The 26,266-nt window shown below is 47.3% G+C and overlaps 1 pseudogene; it reads right to left on the bottom strand.

Annotated features, from left to right (window-relative positions):
- The window catches only part of LOC134958775 (putative ferric-chelate reductase 1), a 131,612-nt pseudogene that overhangs the window by 17,026 nt on the left and 88,320 nt on the right, over nt 1-26,266 (bottom strand).

Genomic DNA, 26,266 nt, shown 5'->3' with positions numbered 1-26,266 from the left:
TGAGAGAGAGAGAGAGAGAGAGAGAGAGAGAGAGAGAGAATACTTACACAGGCGATTACCGCTCTTCGGACCGCCTCAACAGTCGCTCCTCGCGCCGGCCTTTCCCTCATCCTAGCTTGGATCCCCCTCTGTACTCCGCTTGAGGGGGGGGGGGGGGGGAGTTTCGCGGGGTTGCGTTGTGACGCAACAGCGCAACCGCGTCATTCCGTGAAACTCCGCCCCCAGAGCGGGTTACTCGGGGAGAAATAGGAGGGGGAAGCAGGGAGCCACAGTTAGTGCCGCAGCGGGCGCCCAGTGCAGTTGCACTGTTTGCCTGCCCCAAGAAACGGCCCTGTCTCATCCATTACCAGATTTTCATTCCAACCAGCTAGATCTGGCTGATTATCGGCCAGATAATTGTATAGTGTGTACCTGGCTTTACACAATTAAAGATTTGAGAGGAACTAAATCATATTGGTTCTATTCACCAGGTTTCTCACAGCTCTGTAACCAGGATACAAACAGTCCAATTACAGTGCTGCAGCTGCATAAAAATAAGTTTCCATAGAAAGCTTTACCTGCTGCTGTCTGGGGCTGGACGAAAAAAAGCAAAGATGGGTTGAACGAGTGACAGTGCCATGACTATACATCCAAGGACTGGATGGGCACCTATGTTCTGTGGAAAAACAAAATGCAATGCAGTTATAGGCTTAGCACCTAACCAGTCTTTCACTAATTGGTGGTTGAAGATGAGAATTTAAATCAATGTCAGACATATGAATGCTAAGGGACATTCTGCATCACTGCTTATAACAGCAATGCAGGATGTCTTAGCACTGCAATGTATGAAAAAGAGTCCCAGAAGCAGGATGGCGGAACCCGGTCGGCAAAGGGATGCAGAGCGGGTAGGCGCCGGGCTGGAGAGGTGCTTTTCCTGCTCTGCAACCCTTTGCTGGCTATTGGTGCTGCCGGCTACCGCTGCGCCTGTCACACTATTACAGGCAGCGGCGCCGGCAGCTGTGCGTGATATGTATTTGTTAAAAACAAACTAGGCACAGTGGTGTCCTCTCTGGAGTCCAGAGAGGGCCTGGATTCAGCAACCCCCCTTGTGATTGCAGCAAGCACCGCCCCCTCAAGCACCTCATAGTGCTGCTGCTGCGATCATCCACGCTGTGCCCCTTCGCTGACACCATGAAGCCTCCACAGAGAGTCCTTACAGCTGCGGTGATCGTCGCACAAGGGTAAACGTGCTCGCCTGGCCACCAGTAATACACCAGCATCATGGTGGCCGCTGTGGGCAGAGAGAGACAGGCAGCGCTGAGCCAGATATCCGGTATCCTGAGTGGGTGGCTCTGAACGCTGCACAGCAGTTTAGGTCGCTGAACAGGGGGAGGGCATGTGGCTGCAAGCTCTTGGGGAAGCATGCCCACTGAGACTCCGTGACCTTGAGGTATTGCAGACACCCGGAAGTCACGCTGTATCACCTCCCTCTAGGGGGAGATGTACTAAGCCTGAAAAGTGATAAATATCACTGTGATAAAGCACTAGCCAATCGGCTCCTAACTGCCATGTCACAGGCTGTGTTTGAAAAATGACAGTTAGGAGCCGATTGGCTGGTGCTTTATCACAGTGATATTTATCACTTTTCAAGCTTAGTACATCTGGCCCACTATGTTCTGTCACTGTGTCACCCCACCCCCTGGGTTCTGTCACCCCATGTGTTCTGTCATTGTGTCACCCCCCCTGTTCTGTCACTGTATCACCCTCGTGTTCTGTCACTGTGTCACTGCCCCGTGTTCTGTCACTGTGTCACCCCCCTTGTTCTGTCACTGTGTCACCCGCCGTGTTCTGTCGCTCCCCCCTGTGTTCTGTCACTGTGTCACCTACCCCCGTGTCCTGTCATTGTGCCACCTCCCCCCGTGGTCTGTTACTGTGTCACCTCCCCTCGTGTTCTGTCACTGTGCCCCCCCCCCGTGTTCTGTCGCTGTGTCACCCCCCCCTCCCATGTTCTGTCCCAGTGCGTCAAACCCCCCTCTCTGTGTTCTGTCACGTCATTGTGTCACCCCCCATATGTGTTCTGTCATTGTGTCACAACCTCCCCCTATGTGTTCTGTCTCAGTCACTGTGTAACTCAGTTACTGTGTAAACCCCACCAGCTACTGTGCCCCCCTTCCCTGGATACCCTGCACTGGGCCATAACTAACACTGTGCCAGCAGTGCCTAGCTCACAGTGAATATGTGGGCGCGGAGCTGCTGGCAGCAGCCTCATGGTCGTGCCACCACCGCACCATCAAACACACAGACACACACATGTCAAGGGGACTCTACCTGGATGTGTGAAAGGGGCCCTACCTGCTGTATAATGTGTAAAAGGGTCTCTACCTGGAGTAATGTGTAAACGGGTCTCTACCTGGAGTAATGTGTAAAAGAAACTCTACCTGGAGTAATGTGTAATGTGTAAAAGGGGACTCTACGTGGAGTAATGTGTAAGTGGTACTACAATGTGGCCCTATTTTAATAATGGAGACTTCTGTGTATTGGTATTATTTTGTGACCATGTCCCTTCCCCATGAAGCCATTTCCCTATATTTTCGGCGCGCACTGTCCCTGTATTAAATATGAGGGGGGCACCAATTCTCTTTCTAGCACAGGGCGCCTGTTGAATGCAGCTTCCCCAGAAATCTGCTCTGTTTACCTGATCCCGTAGACCAGCAGCAGCTGCAGACACTTCTGTTTCTTTCGTGTGTTATGTTCTCCTACTGCCAGTCTCCTGCTGGTCACTGATGATCAGCGCAGGTACAGGTGCCTCACCCTTCCCCCTCCAGAGTTGAATACTCTGACACATCTCCTCTCAGGCTGTTTTACCACTCAACAACTGCAGACCCTCCAACATGACCCGCCCCACTAGGTACAAAATGCTCTGTTTCTGGACTTCCCTCTTAATTTATGATTTCCATCACCTGTGGTGAGCTAGTTAAATGATAAGAAAGCTGTTTCTTCACAGGTGATGGCAATAATAAATTAAGAGGGAAGTCCAGAAACAGAGCATTTTGTACCTAGTGGGGCGGGTCATGTTGGAGGGTATGCAACTGTGGGATGCTCTATACGGCTTACAGAGGATTCAAAATAACTTATAAAGTTGGTGAATCAGCTATGAAGTGATATCTAAAGGCTTTCATCTTGTAAGTTTCACTATTGGAAACCTTAGTAAGAAATAAAAATTAAGGGCAGGGCAGGCTCTACCATTAGGCAGCTTTAGGCTGCTGCCTAGGGGCGTCGGCCCCTGGAGGGCGCCACTGAATTCATCTAGCAAAAAATGTAAAGATGTTTCTGTATGCAGCTTCTTCCTTTTACACTGTGCTGGCTGCTGCTGTGGGTCTAATAAGGTACAGCCGCTGCTATCAGGCTGTACCACTTAATGACTCAGCGTTTCCTCCATGACGACACATGTAACATCAAGTCATGTTAAGGCACATAGGAGGTGGATGTAACTATGGCTCCCGAGGGGCACCCCCACGGCCTCTCCTCATAGCCCTGCTGCACCTCCTCTAGGCCTCTGGATCCTGGCTCTCCAGCAGCAAGCAGCACCTGACTACATGTATGCAACCGCAGCACCGCTGTAATGCAGCTGTCATCCTCAAAGAGGATCATGCCAATGCCAAAGGAAAAACAAGAAAACAGCTTAAGGTAAGTATCCCATGGGGGTTCTGAGGTCCGCAGACAGTGTAGATCTTACAGCCCGATGGGTGGTTTGCACTTGTAAACAGTATAATAGGGAAAACACAGGCACTGGTGCACAATACAGTACAAATGGAGGAGGGGGGGGGGGATCACTAGTGAACTTACAGATGGGTGGATGGAATACTATAAGGCGCATACAAATATATGTATGTCGATGCAAATATATGTATGTATACACATACAATTAAAGGGATGTAGTTGGCATCCTGGCAGATTGGATGCTGCTGTTCAGAATACCAGCGCCGGAATCCCGACAGCCGGCATCCTGAATGTTGTGCCAAGTAGGGTATGGGCTGTAACACACTGGCCGGTTTCTCCCGGATGGCAAAAAGCCGGACAAAGTTTGTCCGGCTTTTTGCCATCCGGGAGAAACCGGCAGAGTCGCTCACACAGGACGGCTTTGAGCCGTGTGTGATGCTGTGCGGATGCGCAGCATCAGACACGGCTTCAGAAAAAACCGTTGTGTGTGAAAGCTCCCCTTCACACACATGGTTTACTGGCTCCAAAGACGGCCCGGCAGAGAAACCGGAGAGTCGCTCACACAGGACGGCTTTGAGCCGTGTGTGATGCTGTGTGCATGCGCAGCATCAGACACGGCTTCAGAAAAAAACGTTGTGTGTGAAAGCTCCCCTTCACACACATGGTTTACTGGCTCCAAAGACGGCCCGGCGGCCGCCCGGCCACCGGACCTTCCAGTGGTGAGACCCGGCTGCAACCCGGCAGCCGGGCCGGGGCCGTGCAGTGTGAAGGGACCCTAGCCCTCACACTGTTAACTACAATGCCGGCACGGGAAAAAGCCGTCCGGCTTTTTCCCGGCCGGCAAAAGCCGGGTAGTGTGTTTCAGCACTTAGGGTTAGGCTGCTGGGAGGTAGATGTTAGGGGAAGGAGTAGGGTTAATTAACCACTTGCTTGGCATGGTCGCATTAGATATGACCATGCCTGCAAATGCTCTATCTGACCTGGTCGCACAGGATGCGACCAGTCAGATAGAGAGTGTTAGCAACTGCGGGGAAGGGAAACTTCCCTCCGCTGCTGCTGTCAGAGGGATCGGAAGGTCCCTCTGCCTCCCTGCACTCTCCCCTACTGATTGCCGTGCTGCCGATCACTGCTGATCGGTCAGCACGGCAGGATCCCCCCTCCAGCAGCTGCAGACAATGGCAGATGCTGGGGAGTGTAAATTTACCCTCCCGAGCCGTCCCCAGAACCCCCCCTTCCTGTATACTTGGAGGCTGTCCAGGCTTTCAAAATGAAAGCCGCAATGGTCTCGATGTTCCGATGGTCGCGATGTTCTCGATCGATATTTCGATGTTTGAGAAAAATATTGAAAATAATAATAATAATAAAAAAAATATATATTTTTCTTTTTTTTTAACTAAAATCATTTGGGATAGCATTAAAGTCATGTACTTTACCTAATTCACTCATAAAAAAAGTGACAATTTCGAAGCTTTTTTGCGAAATAAATCGCCAGTTAAGTGGTTAAGTCCTTACAAAATGTCAAGATTAAGGTGGTCGACATACCATACCCAACCCCAATTAAATATCCCCACCAGACCCCATATATTATATATATATATATATATATATATATATATATATATATATATATATATATATACATATATATATATATACACATACACACAGCAGGCCGGTCCGGCTCTCCCATTAAAATCAAAAGCGCTGGGTGCCCTCACATGGGATGAATACATACAGCAGGCTGGTGCGGCACTCCAAGCGACTGTCACAAATAGGCAGTAGAGTCCTCGGTATGTCCATACCGAGGACTCTACTGCCTATTTGTGACAGTCGCTTGGAGTGCCGCACCAGCCTGCTGTATGTATATATATATATACATACATACAATGCAGAATGACCCAGCACTCGTACGTCCTTAAAGAAATAGCTTGCTACCGGTGCCCTCCCTCTAGGTGATAACCCAGCATAATAGAGCAACAGATGGGCGGCACTCGGAGACTTTGTTTTAACAAGTAAAGTGCAGTGACTTTATTGTGGACATCAACATTTCGAGGTCTGCACCCTGTCGTCAGGATAACACACAGTGAAAATAACAGTGTTTAAATACCTTACAATACAGTGGTTTTCTCCCGCCAGCTCAGACGCCGCTGCCCAGTTTCCGGCCGTGTCTCCAGGTCCCTTCAGAAATGACACACCGCCGGTCCGCCCAGCACGCGCGCTGCAGCTATGGAAATAATCACCATGGTGACATATCAACAATCGTGTTTTTACATCAGAGGAAGAAAAACTTCTATATAATCGTGCAAATATTCAATATTAACTAGCAGCATTATAATAATAAAGTGCAATGTGCAAAAGTATATAAACACACAAACATTATAATAAATATAGTGTAATCAAAACACTTCATTAGTGCTAAAAACCAAATGCTGCAGGAAATAGAACAACTACAATTAAAAACCTGGCATCTTGCTACACTAACCATGGGTAGGTACTACTAATCTCAAACAGATATTGTAATGCTGGATACCATTGTATCATGCTAGTATGTATCCAGCAGTCATCAAAACAACTAAAAATGTAGCATAGGTAAAGGATAAAAAATAGAAATATTGATGGTGTTACAAGAAACATCTCAGATTGAGTGATTCATTTAATCCCTTAGGGTGTATGGTATTCAATCTGTGGATCCATCTTGCTTCCAATTGAAGCAGCTTTTTTGACCTATCCCCCTCCCCTTAACGATTTGGGAATATGGTCAATGATTTTATAACGTAGTGTTGCTATACTGTGTTTGAGTTTTGCATAATGTCGGGCAACCGGTTGTTCGCTCCCCCCGGTTTTGATTGCTTCCGACCCTGATGGCATAACGATGTTGGGCCATCCGTGTTTTGAAAGCACAATCTGTCTTCTCGACATAAACCAATCCACAAGGACAGTACAAGAGATACACACGAATTTAGACTCGCAGGACAATGGGTGCAGTATAGAGTATGATTTACCAGTATGTGGGTGTCTGAATTTATCTCCTGGAATAAGGTAGCTGCATGTGGTACAGCCACTGCACTTATAGCAACCTGGTTTCCTACTCAAAAAGTGTACTTTAGGTTGCTCAAATTCAGAAATGTCAGTTCTCACCACATAGGGGGTAATTCCTAGTTGATCGCAGCAGGAAATTTTTTAGCAGTTGGGCAAAACCATGTGCACTGCAGGGGGTGGGGGGCAGATATAACATGTGCAGAGAGTTAGATTTGTACATCAGGCAAATAGATAAAAGTATTAAATCTAACATACAATATTATATTAGATTTAATACTTTTATCTATTTGCCTGATGTACAATGCACTGGTTGGCACTTTATCTGCACGTGTGATAGTTGAACTGTTTTTGATTATACACTGTTTTAGTTCACAGGGTGTTACCACGGTAACCGTGGTCGGACGGGTGATGTCATTCCTAGTGCCGGGGAACCCGCGACCGGAAGCGCCACTACGGGACGGCTTTCATGTATGCCGGGGGACACGCTGACAGGAGGTGTTGTGTTGCCATGGCGACTGGGGCCGAACGGGGGACGTCACTTCCGGTGCGCCGGGGGGGGACCCGCGGCCGGAAGCGCCGCTGCAGAACGGCGTCCACGTGTGCCTGGGGACACACTGGAAGAAGCAGAGCCGGCCCTAACCAATATGATGCCCTAGGCAAGATTTTGGCTGGTGCCCCCTAGCACCGCCACTAGTTCTGAAGGAGATGCCTGACATGAGTCAGCTGGCAGCTCTGCTAACGTCGGGCGCCTTTTGTTTATGAAAATGCATATTATTTGCATTACTATGTGGCTAGGATACACAAGCAGCTTCTGCTGATTAAAATGATATGCAGCATGCCTATATTCTGTCTGCGACTGCGGCTGTATTTGCATATGAAATGCTACATTACAGTGATTTCCAGGAATACACTGCAACGTAGCATTTCGTATGCAGATACAGCCGCAGTCACACACAGAATATAGGCATGCCGCATATCATTTTAATCAGCAGAAGCTGCTGGTGCCCCTAAGCATACCAAATGCCCTAGGCATTTGCCTAGTTTGCCTATACCTAAGGCCGGCTCTGGGAAGAAGGAGGGTAAGACACTGTTTATTGGTACCTATATATTGCACTGTTTGTGGTTGATTCTGATTGTCTGAGGAAGGGGATCTTTGCCTCGAAACGTCACATTAAAGCAGCCCTGCAGGGCTTATTCACTATTTCATCTGAGTTGTGAAAGTCTCTGAGTGCCGCCCGAATCCTGGGAATATATATATATATATATATATACATACATACACACATATATGCATACATACATACATATATAAATTGAAATTGGCCTCAATGTCCTATACGCTTCCTAACATCCTGGCTAGCGGCCATGGCAGGGCATACACTGCCCAATGCAGCTGACATGACATGTTGATCGGAAGGATATGCTGGATGATCCAGTTTGTCTGACTGAACGATATTACCGGATCAGATAACCCCATACACACTGCAATTATCTGGCCAATTTGACGATATTGTACGGATCAGTCAGATAATTGTAGCATATATGCCCAGCATTACTTACAAAAATTACCTGTATGGATAAGATGTCAGAGGGACACCATTCCCGCAATCTCAACAAAAAAAGACAATTGGCTATATGCGTCATCGCTTGGAATGTGATAAAATGGAGAGTGAAAAAGCACCAGCCAATCAGGTCCTAACTGCCATGTTACAGGCTGTGTTTGAAAAATGGCAGTTAGGAGCTGAATAGCTGGTGCTTTTTCACTCTCCATTTTATCACTTTCCAAGCGATGACGCATCTAGCCCTATGTTTCAAGTAAACACAACGGTACATAAGTGTCAGGGATGTATTAAGAAAGGAAGGGGCCGGTGTGCAATCTCTGTGTGGGCCTCCTCCTCCTCTAGCATTCGGCGCAGGTGAGTAGAGGCATTGTTCCAGAGTTTACTGCACATGTGTAAATCACTGGGAAAATGGCTGTCGCTCCTCTCGGAGGAATTATGCCGCAACAATGATGATGCAGGACTCCGGTGAAGTGAGTATTAAACATGGGTGCAGGTTGTGCATCCATTATAGATACTTTACCGGTACTTTAAAGGCTATATAAATATTTACAAATATTAAACTTTTTGGCCACAATTACAAAATTATAAATGTAACAGGAGAATTACTTAAGGAAAAGAAAGCCTTGCGCCTCATTAAGCATTATGCGTTGAGGTCATACTTACCTACTGTACTTTTCAGGTCTCATCCCAGGGAGAAGTCAGGGTCGACATACCATACCCAACCCCAATTAAATATCCCCACCAGACTCCATATACAGTGTATATATATATATATATATATATATATATATATATATACACATATATAAATTGAAATTGGCCTCAATGTCCTATACGATTCCTAACATGCTGGCTAGAGTGTATACATAAAGAATAGTTGGCGCTCAAGGACTTTTAAAGTGAAAGTACAGTATATTGTGAGCAATTCATCCTAGCTCACCTAGAGGCTACCTGCATCTTCCCTCCGGGAGGTTGGGGTGGGGGTGGGGGTTTGTAGGTTAGGGGGCGCTGGACTGAAGCTTTGCCTAGGGTGCAGAGAGATCTTGCACCGGACCTTATTAGGGGTAATAGCTGCGGTCAAAGTAAGCGCTGGAAAATGTAAAAATCTGTTCGAAATCTGTATGTTGATAGGCAAAGCTAAAATCACATACAATACAACAGCAGTTGGACCTTGGCTGAGACTAGAGTAGAGATCCACAGTACAGAGTAATTCTGGGCATACACAGGCAGACAAAATGCCTGTCAGACTGACAAGCATTTTATCTGACACTGCAGATATCGCAGGCATATACTCATTGTGAGATCGCTCACAGGTTATTGACCGTGATATTGGCAATAAGAGGAGACATCTCCCCATTCCTTCCCATGTGAAGGAATGGGGAAATGTCCACCGGTAGGCCACGGCAGGGCATACACTGCCCAATGCAGCTGACATGACATGTTCATCGGAAGGATATGCTGGATGATCCAGTATGTCTGACTGCACGATATTACCGGATCAGATGACCCCATACACACTGCAATTATCTGGCCAATTTGACGATATTGTACGGATCAGCCAGATAATTGTAGCGTATATGCCCAGCATTACTTACAAAAATGACCTGTATGGAAAAGATGTCAGAGGGAAACCAGTCCCGCAATCTCAACAAAAAAAGACAATGTTTCAAGTATACACAACAGTACATAAGTGTCAGGGATGTATTAAGAAAGGAAGGGGCTGGTGTGCAGTCTCTGTGTGGGCCTCCTCTCCTCTCTAGCATTCGGCGCAGGTGAGTAGAGGCATTGGGGGTCATTCCGAGTTGTTCGCTCGTTGACGATTTTCGCAACAGAGCGATTAAGGCAAAAATGCGCATGGTACGCAGTGCGCATGCGGTTAGTATTTTAGCTCAAAACTTAGTAGATTTACTCACGTCCGAATGAAGATTTTTCATTGTTGAAGTGATCGGAGTGTGATTGACAGGAAGTGGGTGTTTCTGGGCGGAAACTGTCCGTTTTCTGGGAGTGTGCGGAAAAACGCAGGCGTGACAGGGAAAAATGCGGGAGTGTCTGGAGAAATGGGGGAGTGGCTGGCCGAACGCAGGGCGTGTTTGTGACGTCAAACCAGGAACGAAACGGCCTGAGCTGATCGCAATCTGTGAGTAGGTCTGGAGCTACTCAGAAACTGCTAAGAAATTTCTATTCGCAATTCTGCTAATCTTTCATTCGCAATTCTTCTAAGCTAAGATACACTCCCAGAGGGCAGCGGCCTAGCGTGTGCAATGCTGCTAAAATCTGCTAGCGAGCGAACAACTCGGAATCACCCCCCATTGTTCCAGAGTTTAATGCACATGTGTAAATCACTGGGAAAATGGCTCTCGCTCCTCTCTGAGGAATTATGCAGCAACAATGATGATGCAGGACTCCGGTGAAGTGAGTATTAAACATGGGTGCAGGTTGTGCATCCATTATAGATACTTTACCGGTACTTTAAAGGCTATATAAATATTTGCAAATATTAAACTTTTTGCCCACAATTACAGGAGAATTACTTAAGGAAAAGAAAGCCTTGCGCCTCATTAAGCATTATGCGTTGAGGTCATACTTACCTACTGTACTTTTCAGGTCTCATCCCAGGGAGAAGCCAGTAGAGGAGACACTGCTTGGCACGTCAGGGGGCGGGGCCAGGCTCTCCTTAAAATGGCATGATTTGCAGGTCCACAGGAGGGGGCTGGGCTAAATTACGCAAATTTGTGTCATTTCGCCCTGCCCCTTCCATTCGGTGCTGCAATTCCATGTTTAATCTCCTTATCCTGCCCACTTCACTAGGATGTGGGTGGGATACAGCAGATGTGGCCACTCTTCTGTGGGTGCAGGGGACTGTCCAAAATATAGGGAGTGTCCTGCAACTTGCGGGAGAATAGTCACATATATTTGAGGTTGTGATCTAGGAAATATTGGTGGTCATTCCGAGTTGATCGCTCGCTGCTGATTTTTGCAGTGCAGCGATTAAGGAAAAAAATGGCAAAAATGTGCATGCGCATGGTACGCAGCCCACATGCGCTAAGTACTTTCACACAAAACTTGTAGATTTACACAAGCTCGAGGGACGTTTTTTCAGCGTTCGAGTGATCGTAGTGTGATTGACAGGAAGTGGGCATTTTTGGGTGGAAACTGGTCGTTTTCAGGGAATGTGCTAAAAAACGCAGGCGTGCCAGGTAAAAATGCAGGAGTGGCTGGAGAAACGGGGGAGTGGCTGGCCGAACACAGGGCGTGTTTGTGACGTCAAACCAGGAACTAAACGGACTGAGGTGATCGCAGTCTAGGAGTAGGTCTGGAGCTACTCAGAAACTGTAGCAAATTATTTAGTAGCAGTTCTGCTAAACTTTCGTTCGCTATTCTGCTAAGCTAAGATACACTCCCAGAGGGCGGCGGCCTAGCGTCTGCAATGCTGCTAAAAGCAGCTAGCGAGCGATCAACTCGGAATGAGGGCCTTTGTCCTATAGTTAGTGAAGAAAATAAGATTTTACTCAGCGGTAAATCTATTTCTCGTAGTCCGTAGTGGATGCTGGGACTCCGTAAGGGCCATGGGGAATAGCGGCTCCGCAGGAGACTGGGCACAACTAAAGAAAGCTTTAGGACTACCTGGTGTGCACTGGCTCCTCCCACTATGACCCTCCTCCAGACCTCAGTTAGGATACTGTGCCCGGAAGAGCTGACACAATAAGGAAGGATTTTGAATCCCGGGTAAGACTCATACCAGCCACACCAATCACACCGTATAACTCGTGATACTATACCCAGTTAACAGTATGAAATATAACTGAGCCTCTCAACAGATGGCTCAACAATAACCCTTTAGTTAAACAATAACTATATACAAGTATTGCAGACAATCCGCACTTGGGATGGGCGCCCAGCATCCACTACGGACTACGAGAAATAGATTTACCGGTGAGTAAAATCTTATTTTCTCTGATGTCCTAAGTGGATGCTGGGACTCCGTAAGGACCATGGGGATTATACCAAAGCTCCCAAACGGGTGGGAGAGTGCGGATGACTCTGCAGCACCGAATGAGCAAACTCTAGGTCCTCCTCAGCCAGGGTATCAAACTTGTAGAATTTTGCAAATGTGTTTGACCCCGACCAAGTAGCTGCTCGGCAAAGTTGTAAAGCCGAGACCCCTCGGGCAGCCGCCCAAGAAGAGCCCACCTTCCTCGTGGAATGGGCTTTCACTGATCTAGGATGCGGCAGTCCAGCCGCAGTATGTGCAAGCTGAATCGTACTACAGATCCAGCGAGCAATAGTCTGCTCTGAAGCAGGAGCACCCAGCTTGATAAATAGCGAGTCAGTTTTCCTGACACTAGCTGTCCTGGAAACATAAATTTTCAGGGCCCTGACTACGTCCAACAACTTGGAATCCTCCAAGTCTTTAGTAGCCGCAGGCACTACAATAGGTTGGTTCAAATGAAAAGCTGATACCACCTTAGGGAGAAACTGGGGACGAGTCCTCAATTCTGCCCTATCCATATGGAAAATCAGATAAGGGCTTTTACATGACAAAGCCACCAATTCTGACACACGCCTGGCCGAAGCCAAGGCCAACAGCATGACCACTTTCCACGTGAGATATTTCAAATCCACGGTTTTAAGTGGCTCAAACCAATGCGACTTTAGGAAATCCAACACCACGTTGAGATCCCAAGGTGCCACTGGAGGCACAAAAGGGGGCTGAATATGCAGCACTCCCTTAAAAAATGTCTGAACTTCAGGCAGTGAAGCCAGTTCTTTCTGGAAGAAAATCGACAGAGCCGAAATCTGGACCTTAATGGAACCCAATTTTAGGCCCATAGTCACCCCTGACTGTAGGAAGTGCAGAAAACGGCCCAGCTGAAATTCCTCCGTTGGGGCCTTCCTGGCCTCACACCACGCAACATATTTTCGCCATATGCGGTGATAATGGTTTGCGGTCACTTATTTCCTAGCTTTAATCAGCGTAGGGATGACTTCCTCCGGAATGACCTTTTCCTTCAGGATCCGGCGTTCAACCACCATGCCGTCAAACGCAGCTGCGGTAAGTTTTGGAACAGACAGGGCCCCTGCTGCAGCAGGTCCTGTCTGAGCGGCAGAGGCCATGGGTCCTCTGAGATCAGTTCTTGAAGTTCCGGGTACCAAGCTCTTCTTGGCCAATCCGGAACAATGAGTATAGTTCTTACTCCTCTTTTCCTTATTATCCTCAGTACCTTGGGTATGAGAGGAAGAGGAGGGAACACATAAACCGACTGGTACACCCACGGTGTCACCAGAGCGTCCACAGCTATCGCCTGAGGGTCCCTTGACCTGGCGCAATATCTTTTTAGCTTTTTGTTGAGGCGGGACGCCATCATGTCCACCTGTGGCCTTTCCCAATGGTGTACAATCATTTGGAAGACTTCTGGATGAAATCCCCACTCTCCCGGGTGGAAGTCGTGCCAGCTGAGAAAGTCTGCTTCCCAGTTGTCCACTCCGGAAATGAACACTGCTAACAGTGCTAACACATGATTTTCTGCCCATCGGAAAATCCTTGTGGCTTCTGCCATCGCCATCCTGCTTCTTGTGCCGCCCTGTTGGTATACCTGGGCGACCGCCGTGATGTTGTCTGACTGGATCAGCACCGGCTGGTGTTGAAGCAGGGGTCTAGCCTAACTTAGGGCATTGTAAATGGCCCTTGGTTCCAGAATATTTATGTGTAGGGAAGTCTCCTGACTCGACCATAGTCCTTGGAAGTTTCTTCCCTGTGTGACTGCCCCCCAGCCTCGAAGGCTGGCATCCGTGGTCACCAGGACCCAGTCCTGTATGCCGAATCTGCGGCCCTCTAGAAGATGAGCACTATGCAGCCACCACAGCAGCGACACCCTGGCCCTTGGAGATAGGGTTATCAGCCGATGCATCTGAAGATGCGACCCGGACCACTTGTCCAACAGATCCCACTGGAAGATCCTTGCATGGAACCTGCCGAATGGAATTTCTTCGTAAGAAGCTACCATCTTTCCCAGGACTCGCGTGCATTGATGCACCGACACCTGTATTTGTTTTAGGAGGTCTCTGACTAGAGATGACAACTCCTTGGCCTTCTCCTCCGGGAGAAACACTTTTTCCTGTTCTGTGTCCAGAACCATACCCAGGAACAGTAGACGCGTCGTAGGAATCAGCTGCGACTTTGGAATATTCAGAATCCAGCCGTGCTGTTGTAGCACTTCCCGAGATAGTGCTACTCCGACCAACAACTGCTCCCTGGACCTCGCCTTTATAAGGAGATCGTCCAAGTAGGGATAATTATAACTCCCTTTTTTTTTGAAGGAGTATCATCATTTCGGCCATTACCTTGGTAAATACCCTCGGTGCCGGGGACAGACCAACGGCAACGTCTGGAATTGGTAATGACAGTCCTGTACCTAATTTTGAGGTACTCCTGGTGAGGAGGGTAAATGGGGACATGCAGGTAAGCATCTTTGATGTCCAGTGATACCATGTAATCCCCTTCGTCCAGGCTTGCAATAACCGCCCTGAGCGATTCCATTTTGAACTTGAACCTTCGTATATAAGTGTTCAAGGATTTCAATTTTAGAATGGGTCTCACCGAACCGTCTGGTTTCGGTACCACAAACATTGTGGAATAGTAACCCCGGCCTTGTTGAAGGAGGGGTACCTTGATTATCACCTGCTGGAAGTACAGCTTGTGAATTGCCGCCAGTACTACCTCCCCTTTCTCCGAGGGCAGCAGGCAAGGCTGATTTGAGGTAACGGCGAGGGGTAGTCGCCTCGAACTCCAGCTTGTATCCCTGTGATACTACTTGCAGAACCCAGGGATCCACCTGTGAGCGAGCCCACTGGTCGCTGAAGTTCCCGAGACGCGCCCCCACCGCACCTGGCTCCACCTGTGGAGCCCCAGCGTCATGCGGTGAACTCGGAGGAAGATTTTTGATCCTGGGAACTGGCTGTCTGTTGCAGCTTTTTCCCTCTTCCCTTGTCTCTGTGCAGAAAGGAAGCGCCTTTGACCTGCTTGCTTTTCTGAAGCCGAAAGGACTGTACCTGATAATACAGTGCTTTCTTAGGCTGTGAGGAAACCTGAGGTAAAAAATTTTCTTCCCAGCTGTTGCTGTGGATACGAGGTCCCAGAGACCATCCCCAACAATTCCTCACCCCTATAAGGCAGATGTGCCTTTTAAAGTCAGTATCACCTGTCCACTGCCGGGTCTCTGGCAGAATGGACATGCATTAATTCTGGATGCCAGCCGGCAAAATATCCCTCTGTGCATCCTTCATATATAAGACTACGTCTTTAATATGCTCTATGGTTAGCAAAATAGTATCCCTGTCCTGACAGGGTAACAGACCACGCTGCAGCATCACTATCCATGCTGAGGCAATTGCAGGTCTCAGTATAGTACCTGAGTGTGTATATACAGACTTCAGGATAGCCTCCTGCTTTTTATCAGCAGGCTCCTTCAAAGTGGCCGTATCCTAAGACGGCAGTGCCACCTTTTTTGACAAACGTGTGAGCGCCTTATCCACCCTAGGGGATATCTTCCAACGTGACCTATCCACTAGCGGGAAAGGGTACGCCATCAGTAACTTTTTAGAAATTACCAGTTTCTTATCGGGGGAACCCACGCTTCTTCACACACTTCATTCACTCATCTGATGGGGGAACAAAACACTGGCTGCTTTTTCTCCCCAAACATAAAACCCCTTTTTTTTTTGGTAACTGGGTTAATGTCAGAAATGTGTAACACATTTTTCATTGCCGAGATCATGCAACGGATGTTCCTAGTGGATTGTGTATATGTCTCAACCTCGTCGACACTGGAGTCAGACTCCGTGTCGACATCTGTGTCTGCCATCTGAGGTAGCGGGCGTTTTTTGAGCCCCTGATGGCCTTTGAGACGCCTGGGCAGGCGCGGGCTGAGAAGCCGGCTGTCCCACAGCTGTTACGTCATCCAGCCTTTTATGTAAGGAGTTGACACTGTCGGTTAATACCTTCCACCTATCCATCCACTCTGGTGTCGGCCTCACAGGGGGCGACATCACATTTATCGGCATCTGCTCCGCCTTCCACGTAACCTTCCTCATCAAACATGTTGACACAGCCGTACCGACACACCGCACACACACAGGGAATGCTCTGACTGAGGACAGGACCCCACAAAGTCCTTTGGGGAGACAGAGAGAGAGTATGCCAGCACACACCAAAGCGCTATATAATGCAGGGATTCACACTACCCACAGTGATTTTTCCCTTATAGCTGCTATAATACACAATTTTGCGCCTAAATGTAGTGCCCCCCCCTCTCTTTTTAACCCTTTGAGCCTGAAAACTACAGGGGATAGCCTGGGGAGCTTTCTTCCAGCTGCACTGTGAAGAGAAAATGGCGCCAGTGTGCTGAGGGAGATAGCCCCGCCCCTTTTTCGGCGGACTTCTCCCGCTTTTTTCTAAGTATATCTGGCAGGGGTATTTTACACATATATAGTCTCTATGACTATATTATGTGTTATTTTGCCAGCCAAGGTCTTAATATTGCAGCCCAGGGCACCCCCCCCCCCCAGCGCCCTGCACCCATCAGTGACCGGAGTGTGAGGTGTGCATGGGAAGCAATGGGGCACAGCTGCAGTGCTGTGCGCTACCTTGGTGAAGACCGAAGTCTTCTGCCGCCGATTTCCAGGACCCTTCTTCTTGCTTCTGGCTCTGTAAGGGGGACGGCGGCGCGGCTCCGGGACCGGACGATCAAGGTCGGGCCCTGTGTTCGATCCCTCTGGAGCTAATGGTGTCCAGTAGCCTAAGAAGCCCAAGCTAGCTGCAAGCAGGTAGGTTCGCTTCTTCTCCCCTTAGTCCCTCGTAGCAGTGAGTCTGTTGCCAGCAGATCTCACTGAAAATAAAAAACCTAAAAGTATACTTTCTTTTCTAGGAGTTTAGGAGAGCCCCTAGTGTGCATCCAGCTCAGCCGGGCACAAGATTCTAACTGAGGTCTGGAGGAGGGTCACAGTGGGAGGAGCCAGTGCACACCAGGTAGTCCTAAAGCTTTCTTTAGTTGTGCCCAGTCTCCTGCGGAGCCGCTATTCCCCATGGTCCTTACGGAGTCCCAGCATCCACATAGGACGTCAGAGAAATTGCAGTTCAACAGAGGATGAATATTTCAAGAAGACAAAAACCTATAACATCAAAAAATCAACCATAAAGTAAACAAAGGTTGTCTGATATATTCTCGTAAATCTAAATAAATCAGTTGCCCTTCATTACAACAGATTAAATTATTATAAATGGTTAGTTTTGGTTTAAATGGTATGGTATGCCTTATTTTTTTACTTACAGTGAGCAAATATTTACATTCCAGTTTGAAAAACGTTAAAATCACTGAATGGAGAAAGCAAATAATACTTACATAATTCCAGCCAGCAACTTCTACAAACACCATGATAAAGGCAATTATTGTCAGAATTATAGTTAGTACCATGAAAAACAAGTGAGCCTGTAAGAACCAAAACAGAGATAGGTATCAAATATGGAACTTTGTCAGAACAACAAAAATATATATTGTAATGTAGCTTTAGAGAATATTAAGGGTCTGATTCTGAGTCACAAGCAATGCTGATGTGTGAAAAATTCCTAAAGATATTGCGTATGTGTTCTATTGTGTGTACGCACAGAGTTACAGCACTGATTGTACATGCATGGTGTCTGAAATGTATTATGGCTGTGTTATGGCAGTTGTTTTGGAAGGGGGGTGGGCACTGAAGTGCTTGAGAATTCAGACGCTTAATATCTCACATTGGAAGTTATAGTCTGGTGGAGATTCAGCACCAGCATGAGGCTGGTGCAAATTACATGGTGTGCCTGATGGTTGCATTTAAAACACTTCAAGTAGGATTTTAGCATCTAGAGATGAACAAAGAAAACATCTTAGTCCTTGCATAGCTGTGCACAGTGGCATCACAAGGGGCTTGCGGGGGTGCGCCCCGCACCCAGGTGTCATCCGCCGAGGGGTGACACCAAAGTGCCAACTCCTCTACAGTGACAGGGGCCAGGTGCTACACTGTAACTTACAAGCAGCCCTCGGCTCCTGTAATAGTGAGGGATACAGGATCGGCACCACAGACTCTGCTGTTTCTGGGGGCAGCCCAGCATCCCCAGAACCCCAGAGTGGTTAAAACAGGGTCGGCCCACTAAGCCACGCCTCTATCGTGCAATACCACATCCCTTTTGCTGGCGCACACCCTTTTGCCGCATCTGGTGTCACAGGGTATTGGAATGCCTCTGGCTGTACATCGGGGGAAGGGCTGATATTAGTATGATACACAGATGTGTAAGGTACTGTATAACTCACAGATCCATAGTTAAAAGGCTGCAGCCGCAGTGGATTGGAATGTAGTTATGATCCCGGTGGTCAGGATCCTGGCGGTCAGCATACCGGCAACAGGACCCCTGCCGCGAGAATGCCGGGCTGCAGCAAAGGATTGTGTTGCCCTGGAAACCAGGACCCAGCACACATGAAAATAAAAATAAAACCTTTTTCAGGCAGCTGCATTCCTGTTAAGGAGAGGAGACAGCTAGAGGCAATAAGTGAGCAGCAGCCTGTCTGAGGAAAGTGTGAGGAGAAGAACTGCTATGGCAGATATGGTACATCCCGCCACTTACTGCGGACATACTAATAGCATAAGTACTTACATATGCGATTAGTATCGCAAAGGACAGTTCTACTGATAAGGTTAAGGGTTCTGGGAGGCAGGGGCGTATTAAGAGAGGAGGAGAACCATGTGCAGTCTCTGTCTGGGCCCACTCCTCTCTAGCTGCAGAGCAATAGGAGACTAGCACTGTCCCAGAGTCTAGTGCACATGTGCAAGTCTCTGGGAAAATGGCGTGGTGGCCATTTTCCGGTAATTTTCCTACTGAACATGTACAAAATGCCAAGAAAATGGCCACCACACCTTTTTTTCCAGTGGTTTCTGCAGCACTGCTGCTGCCAATGCGGACTCTGGAGGGTAATTATTGAATGCAGGGTGTGCAGTGTGGGCCCCCTTGTTGGCCCATGTGCACCACACACACTGCACACATTATGGATTGGATCCCTCCCAGGGGAAATCACAAAAAGCAGCCCATAGGCTTCTATTGGATAACAGAGAACACTAAGAATAGTGGTGGTCATTCCGAGTTGATTGCTCGTTATTTTTCCCCCGCAATGGAGCGATTAGTCGCTAATGCGCATGCGCAATGTCCGCAGTGCGACTGCGCCAAGTAAATTTGCTATTAAGTTAGGTATTTTACTCACGGCATTACAAGGTTTTTTCTTCGTTCTGGTGATCGTAATGTGATTGACAGGAAGTGGGTGTTTCTGGGCGGAAACAGGCCGTTTTATGGGTGTGTGCGAAAAAACGCTGCCGTTTCTGGGAAAAACGCGGGAGTATCGGAAGAAACGGGGGAGTGTCTGGGCGAACGCTGGGTGTGTTTGTGACGTCAAACCAGGAACGAAACTGACTGAACTGATCGCAGTGGCAGAGTAAGTCTCGAGCTACTCAGAAACTGCTAAGAACTGTCTATTCGCAAATCTGCTAATCTTTCGTTCGCAAATGTACTATGCTAAGATTCACTCCCAGTAGGCGGCGGCTTAGCGTGTGCAAAGCTGCTAAAAGCAGCTTGCGAGCGAACAACTCGGAATGACCACCAGTGTGCGTATGTGTAACTCCAAGGGAATTAGGGATACCTATTCATTTAATACCAATATTGGTGCTACCCAATGATTCAAATTATGACAACAATAATCAGCAGAAAGAAATGGAATCAGTTTGTGCTCGGGTGCACACAATCCAACTTTATTCTCACTCTAAAAATAAGGTATCAATACCCACAATAATAATATATCATAGCTTTAATGCCTCAATCACATATTTTAATATTTACATTGTGTGCAATATTGGGGCTTTTAAAAAGCTAAATATAAAATTGTAAGAGAGAAAGAATAACGTGACTGAAATAAAAATGCAACAAAAAGTGATATAAAGAATAAAAACAATGCTGTGTACTGTCCTTATATTAATACAATAAAGGTATGTCTAGAACTTTAGTCTTAAAAAATGATTATACACTGTTTATTTATAATATAGTTCTGGATAGGCTTTCCTTATATAATAATGGAATGTCTTGAATTTTGTCGAAGTCTCAAAAAATTATAATTTGCTACTGTTTTACAATATATCGTTCTGGATAAGCTTTCCTTCTCTCAATGTTGCCAGTGTTATAAAATTAGATATTATTTCTCTGCTCTCAATAAGAAGTGCAAATTTGCAACATTGAGGTGATACAATTGTAACCATTTAAATGTACCAGTCAGACATCTGTAGAGTACACTGCCTTCCCACATACACTATTTCCAATTATTTCTAATATAAAATATATAAATGTTCTTTGTCAGTGTTTATTTAAGAATAGGTAAGTAGTGGGCAATGGGCCTAATTCAGACCTGATCGCTAGCAAGCGATTTTTGCACTTATGCGATCAGATCGGCGCCGCCTACAGGGGGAGTGTATTTTAGCTGTGCAAGTGTGCGAACGCATGTGTAGCAGAACTGCACAAACTGATTTTAAGCAGTCTCTGCACAGCCCAGGACTTATTCAGCCGCTGCGATCACATCAGCCCGTCTGGGACCGGAACTGACGTCAGGAACCCTCCACGCAAACGCATGGACATGCCTGCATTTTTCCAACCCCTCCCTGAAAACGGTCAGTTGCCACCCACAAACGCCTTCTTCCTATCAATCTCCTTGCGAACGCCTGTGCGAATGGATCAATCGAACAAACCCATCACTGAGCGGCGATCCGCGTTGTACCCATACGACGCACCTGCACATTGCGGTGCATACACATGTGCAGTTCAGACCTGATCGCGGGCTGTGAGAAAACGCAGCCTAGCGATCAGGTCGGATTTACCCCAATTGTCCTCTCTGAGGAAATTTAAATGCCACAGGAGCATATGACATTGGTAAATCCATGATTCATATATACATCATTATATTAGAGCGTTATATGGTATCTATGCAATTCTTGTATCAATATACAGTACAGTACCTACTTGGCTGTTGTATAGCAAGCCGAAGACAAATTCCTAGTATACGCAAGTATACCTGGCCAATAAAGCTGATTTTGATTCTGATGACCCTAAATGTGCTATATAGTCAAGCTGCTCCACCTTCCCAAGGGAATTTTCCTGTTCTTAATCAATCCCAGAATATATTTCAGCTCTGGTCCCTGGTTGGAATGATCATAAATAAATAGAATAATTCTATAGATAAAAAATACAATATACTTATCTGTATATATAAAGGGAGGAAGTATATCGGAGGGATGTGGTGGCTTCGGGGGTGCTGGGAGGCAGGGGCACATCAAGAGAGGAGAAGGCCTGTGTGCAGTCTACGTCCGTGCCCCCTCCTCTCTAGCTGGCAGAGCAATAGACTCTGGGCACTAGGGTCACTATGAAACCCTGGCGCTGTCCAAGATTTTCCTACTGTGCATGCAAGAAACACCAGGAAAATTGCCACTGTGCCATTTTTTCTGTGGTTTCTGCAGAGCTGGTGCTGACAATGTGAGACTACGGAGGGTAAGTATTGAAAATATAGGGGGTGTATCTGGCACTACAGAGGGTAAGTATTGAAAAAATAGGTGCAGGGTGTGTGATCTGGGCCCCCCTGAGGGTCCATGTGCACCGCACCCACTGCACCCACTATAGATACACCAATGCTGGAAGTGATCCCACTGGATCCCTCTCAGGGGAAATCATGAAAGAGAAGCTCATAGGCTTATATTGGGTAACCGTAACCCCACCCAAAGATGGCATTGCATTGCATCCTGGAACTTGGTACATATGGAAATGCAGTAAACCCCCCAGTTTTACCACATTTTAGGCTGTAGTACAACCCAACTTTTGAGAGGTGGCGACATCTGGGCTGAGTAAAGTCACTTTTTGAGATTAATACAGGAGTCAGTGCTGAAAACCTTTAGAGTGAAGGTGCTCACACCCAGAGGCGGGCTGGCCAGGGGGGCAGGGTGCCATGTGCCCCCCAGGCCACGCTACTGCCAAGGGTCACGGGCCGGCCGCCACCTTCCACTACACTAGCGGCTCTTTCTATCTCCGCATGCATCTTGCAAGCTCTCGCGGTGCCTCCTGCTGCCCTAGTCTGCAATCAGGGGTCTTAGCTGCCGGTCTGCGAACTCTGATTGGCTCATGGACTGGCGCCTAATTAGAGAGAATCAACGCCGCCGAAGAGTGGAGACTGAGGGTCAGGAGAGGCGCACGCTGCGCTCTCCTCCCTTCACAAGCAACAGACTGAGCAGAGCAGCAGTGCGGCGGTGAGCAGCACTTGGGGGGGTGCAGTGTGGGGACATGTGTATCTTACACTGGGGGCATATCTGGCACTGGGGGGACGTGTATCTGGCACTGGGAGCATATCTGGCACTGGGGGCATATCTGGCACTGGAGGGAAATGTGTTTCTGGCACTGGGGGCATATCTGGCATTGGGGGACATGTGTTTCTGGCAGTGGGGGCATATCTGGCACTGGGTAGACGTGTAGCTGACAGTGGGGGCATATTTGGCACTGGGGACATGTGTATCTGGCACTGGGGAGACATGTATCTGGCACTGGGGGCATATCTGGCACTGGGGGCATATCTGGCACTGGGGAGACGTGTAGCTAGCAGTGGAGGCATCTCTGGCACTGGGGGGACATGTGTATCTGGCACTGTGCGCATATCTGGCACTGTGGGCATATCTGGCACTGAGGGGACATGTGTATCTGGCACTGGATGCATATCTGACACTGGGGAGATGTGTATCTGGCAGTGGGGGCATATCTGGCACTGGGGAGATGTGTATATGGCAGTGGGGGGCATATCTGGCACTATGGGGACATATATGTATCTGGCACTGTGGGGACATATACGTATCTGGCAATGTGGAGGAATATATGTATCAGGCACTGTGGGGACATATATGTTTCTGACACCATGGAGACATATATGTATCTGGCACTGTGGGGACGTATATGTATCTGGCACTGTGGGGCATATTTGTATCTGGCACTGTGGAGAAATATATGTATCTGGCACTGTGGAGGAATATATGTATCTGGCATTGTGGGGCATATATGTATCTGGCACTGTGGAGGAATATATGTATCTGGCACCAGTGGCAAATGCAGGATTTCTAGAGGGGGGTTTCCAAAATGCAATCAATAATCTCCCACTCTGTGGAACAAGTGCAGGAGTCTGGGGGAGAGGTAGAAGAACCTAGTAACGACCCTGAGCATTGGTACTTTTTATACATTGGATACTGTATGGAATACAGTATTCATATTTAATACTGTAGATTGTCCATTGTATAGGCAGTATTAAACATATTTAAACAATATAAATAAGATAAGTGGTCAGGAAAAGGTTAAACATACCATAATAAATAAATACACAAACACAACAGAATAAGTAGTAGACAGAAGTGCACATTCTTGGCACACATTCTCCCACCTCATGGAAAGGCTTCTGTCTCTTCTTCTTGACAGCTACCTTCATATTATATACCATTGCTATTGTTGTTTGAATTTGAGCCACTAGCCAAGAGGAGGGGGTTTCCAGGCAACCAGAAACTCCCCCTGCGTTTGCCTATGTGCACTGTGGAGGCACCCATTTTTTGGTGTTTTTATATGTATGTGGCACTATGCAGGGGATTTATTTGTATGTGGCACTGTACAACATGACTAAAAATGGGGTTATGACACAAGGTCATACTCCTACAAATGTCAAACTGAAAGGTGTGCGCATGAAAATGGGGTGTGGCTTTGTGACTTTTTTCGCCTCACCCGACAACCCGTTCGCTAGGAAACCGGTGCCACGCCCTCATTTTTGCTCGCACGCCTTCGCTGCACGCATGATATGGCTCTTACCCTTGACCACAGATCTTTTCTGGCTCTTTGCCACTGACTGTGTGTCCACTCCTGCACTACACAGCTCTGCTGAAGCTGCGGCCGCACTGACAAATTTATAACAAAGTATCTTTGGGATAGTTTACACCAGGCCTAATTTTTTTTTATTAATAAATATTTTTAAAACAAAAAAACGCTATTTAAGATGGCGCCATTGCTTATGGGCCAGTGCTCTGGACTTGCCCCTGCTCACACCCTTTTCAACGTGCTTCCCCACCAGCTACTGCTTAACTTGGCAAGTGGTAGGTAGTGGTGGCATCCTCATTACCTCAGCCTTGGAGTGTTACGCTGGGTACACACTGGATGATATACAGTCTGTTTTATCGGACGCTATAGAGTTTGCAGATCGGTGGGTGTATATACACGATATGTCTGTGAATGTTGTCATTCACAGACATATTGTCTGAGCCCTGCAGCACAGCTGATGCCCGATATATGTACTGCACATACTGCACCCATTATAGAAATGTCTATGTTACCATCTCATCTCACCTGGAACCATGCAGGCTTCCCAAGGAATGGTTTTCCAGCTGCATTCCTCATAATACTAGCCATACTAGTCCCGATGGTAGAAGTAGTCATCCACGCAATCAGCATCAGGGCACCTGAGGAACAGATGGTGAGTTCAAATGTGGTGTCTCCCGGTGGCATCACCAGTGGTGAGTGGACTGTACAAAGTGTCACATCTTAGGGTGTGACACCAGAATGCCGTCAGGAATCAGGTGCTCCACTGTGACATTATCATGCAGTGCTTTGCTCCTGGTCACTGAGGAGGAGACAGCAGTATGGGGAGAGCTGGGGGGGCAGCCTAGCCTCTCTCTGAGTACTGGGCATGCCCCCAAAGTGATGAAAACATGGGATGTACTGTGGGGGAGGCTATGCCTATTTTTGGACGCACTTGTCTACAGTGTGCATGGGTCTATTTTTCGCACTGGGTGACACCAATCCTAGTGACCCCACCAGTGCCTCTCTATGCACGTGTATTCCAAGTAATACAAATGGGTCCTCATACATCTAGCCTCAATACACCATAAAGCACAAGATGCCTGGTGTGAGTGAGCCGCCATGTCCCGTGCAACTCTACTAGCGTCAGGCATTATTTTTTTGCTGAAAATGCTACGTGATATGACTAGGATGCACCAAGGGACTGTGCTGATTAATTTGATATGTGATACTTGTATATCTTTGTGCAAATGAGTCTGCATATGAAGCACACTGTGTGCAGCTGAGTCTGTATACAGATTCAGAGAATCAGTTGCACACAGATATACAAATATTGCTTATAAAAGTAATTAGCACAGTTTCTTGGTGCGTCTTAGTTGCATCACATTGCAACTAAGATGCATTTTTGGCAATAAAGATGCAAAAAAAAGTCTAATGCTAGCAGAGTATTCTAGGACCTGACACGTTGAGTAGGGCTGTTTGGCACAACTGCCGAAATGATGTATGAGGACACATCTGTATGTAAAAGCAAATTGCAATTTTAGTATTAGCCAGTCATTGGGAATTTAAATAATCATTAATAGTTTAGGACTATAGAAAAAGGATAAGCTCTTTGGGAGTTCAGTTCTTGTACTTTTTACTTGTAGATAGTACTAGGATAAAGTAGTCATTACACATACTCACCATGGCAACGTATTACAGAATTTGTTCCATTCTGTACACTGCTTGACTGAACACTTGAAAGCTCAACAACACTGCTGGACCTGGCAATCTTTGTGTATTGTAGGATTTGTCCTGTGTACAATAGATTGGGTTTTACATTTTTTCTTTATTATACATTCAAAAGACAATATGAGACATTCATGAAAATTGATATGCCATGGAGTCTAGAAATGAAAGCAAAAATCTAACTGGCTGCATTTGGGTCCTGTTTCATGGACAGATGCAGTAGCACAGTAGCTGCATCTTTATACAACACAGAGACGACACCAGAGGCGTAACTGTGGGAGGCAACGGACTCAGCTGCCGCCGGGCTCCTGCTCTG

This window comes from Pseudophryne corroboree, chromosome 9 (genome assembly GCF_028390025.1).
Source record: "Pseudophryne corroboree isolate aPseCor3 chromosome 9, aPseCor3.hap2, whole genome shotgun sequence".
Lineage (NCBI taxonomy): Eukaryota > Metazoa > Chordata > Amphibia > Anura > Myobatrachidae > Pseudophryne > Pseudophryne corroboree.
This window is presented reverse-complemented; position numbering and strand designations above follow the sequence as displayed.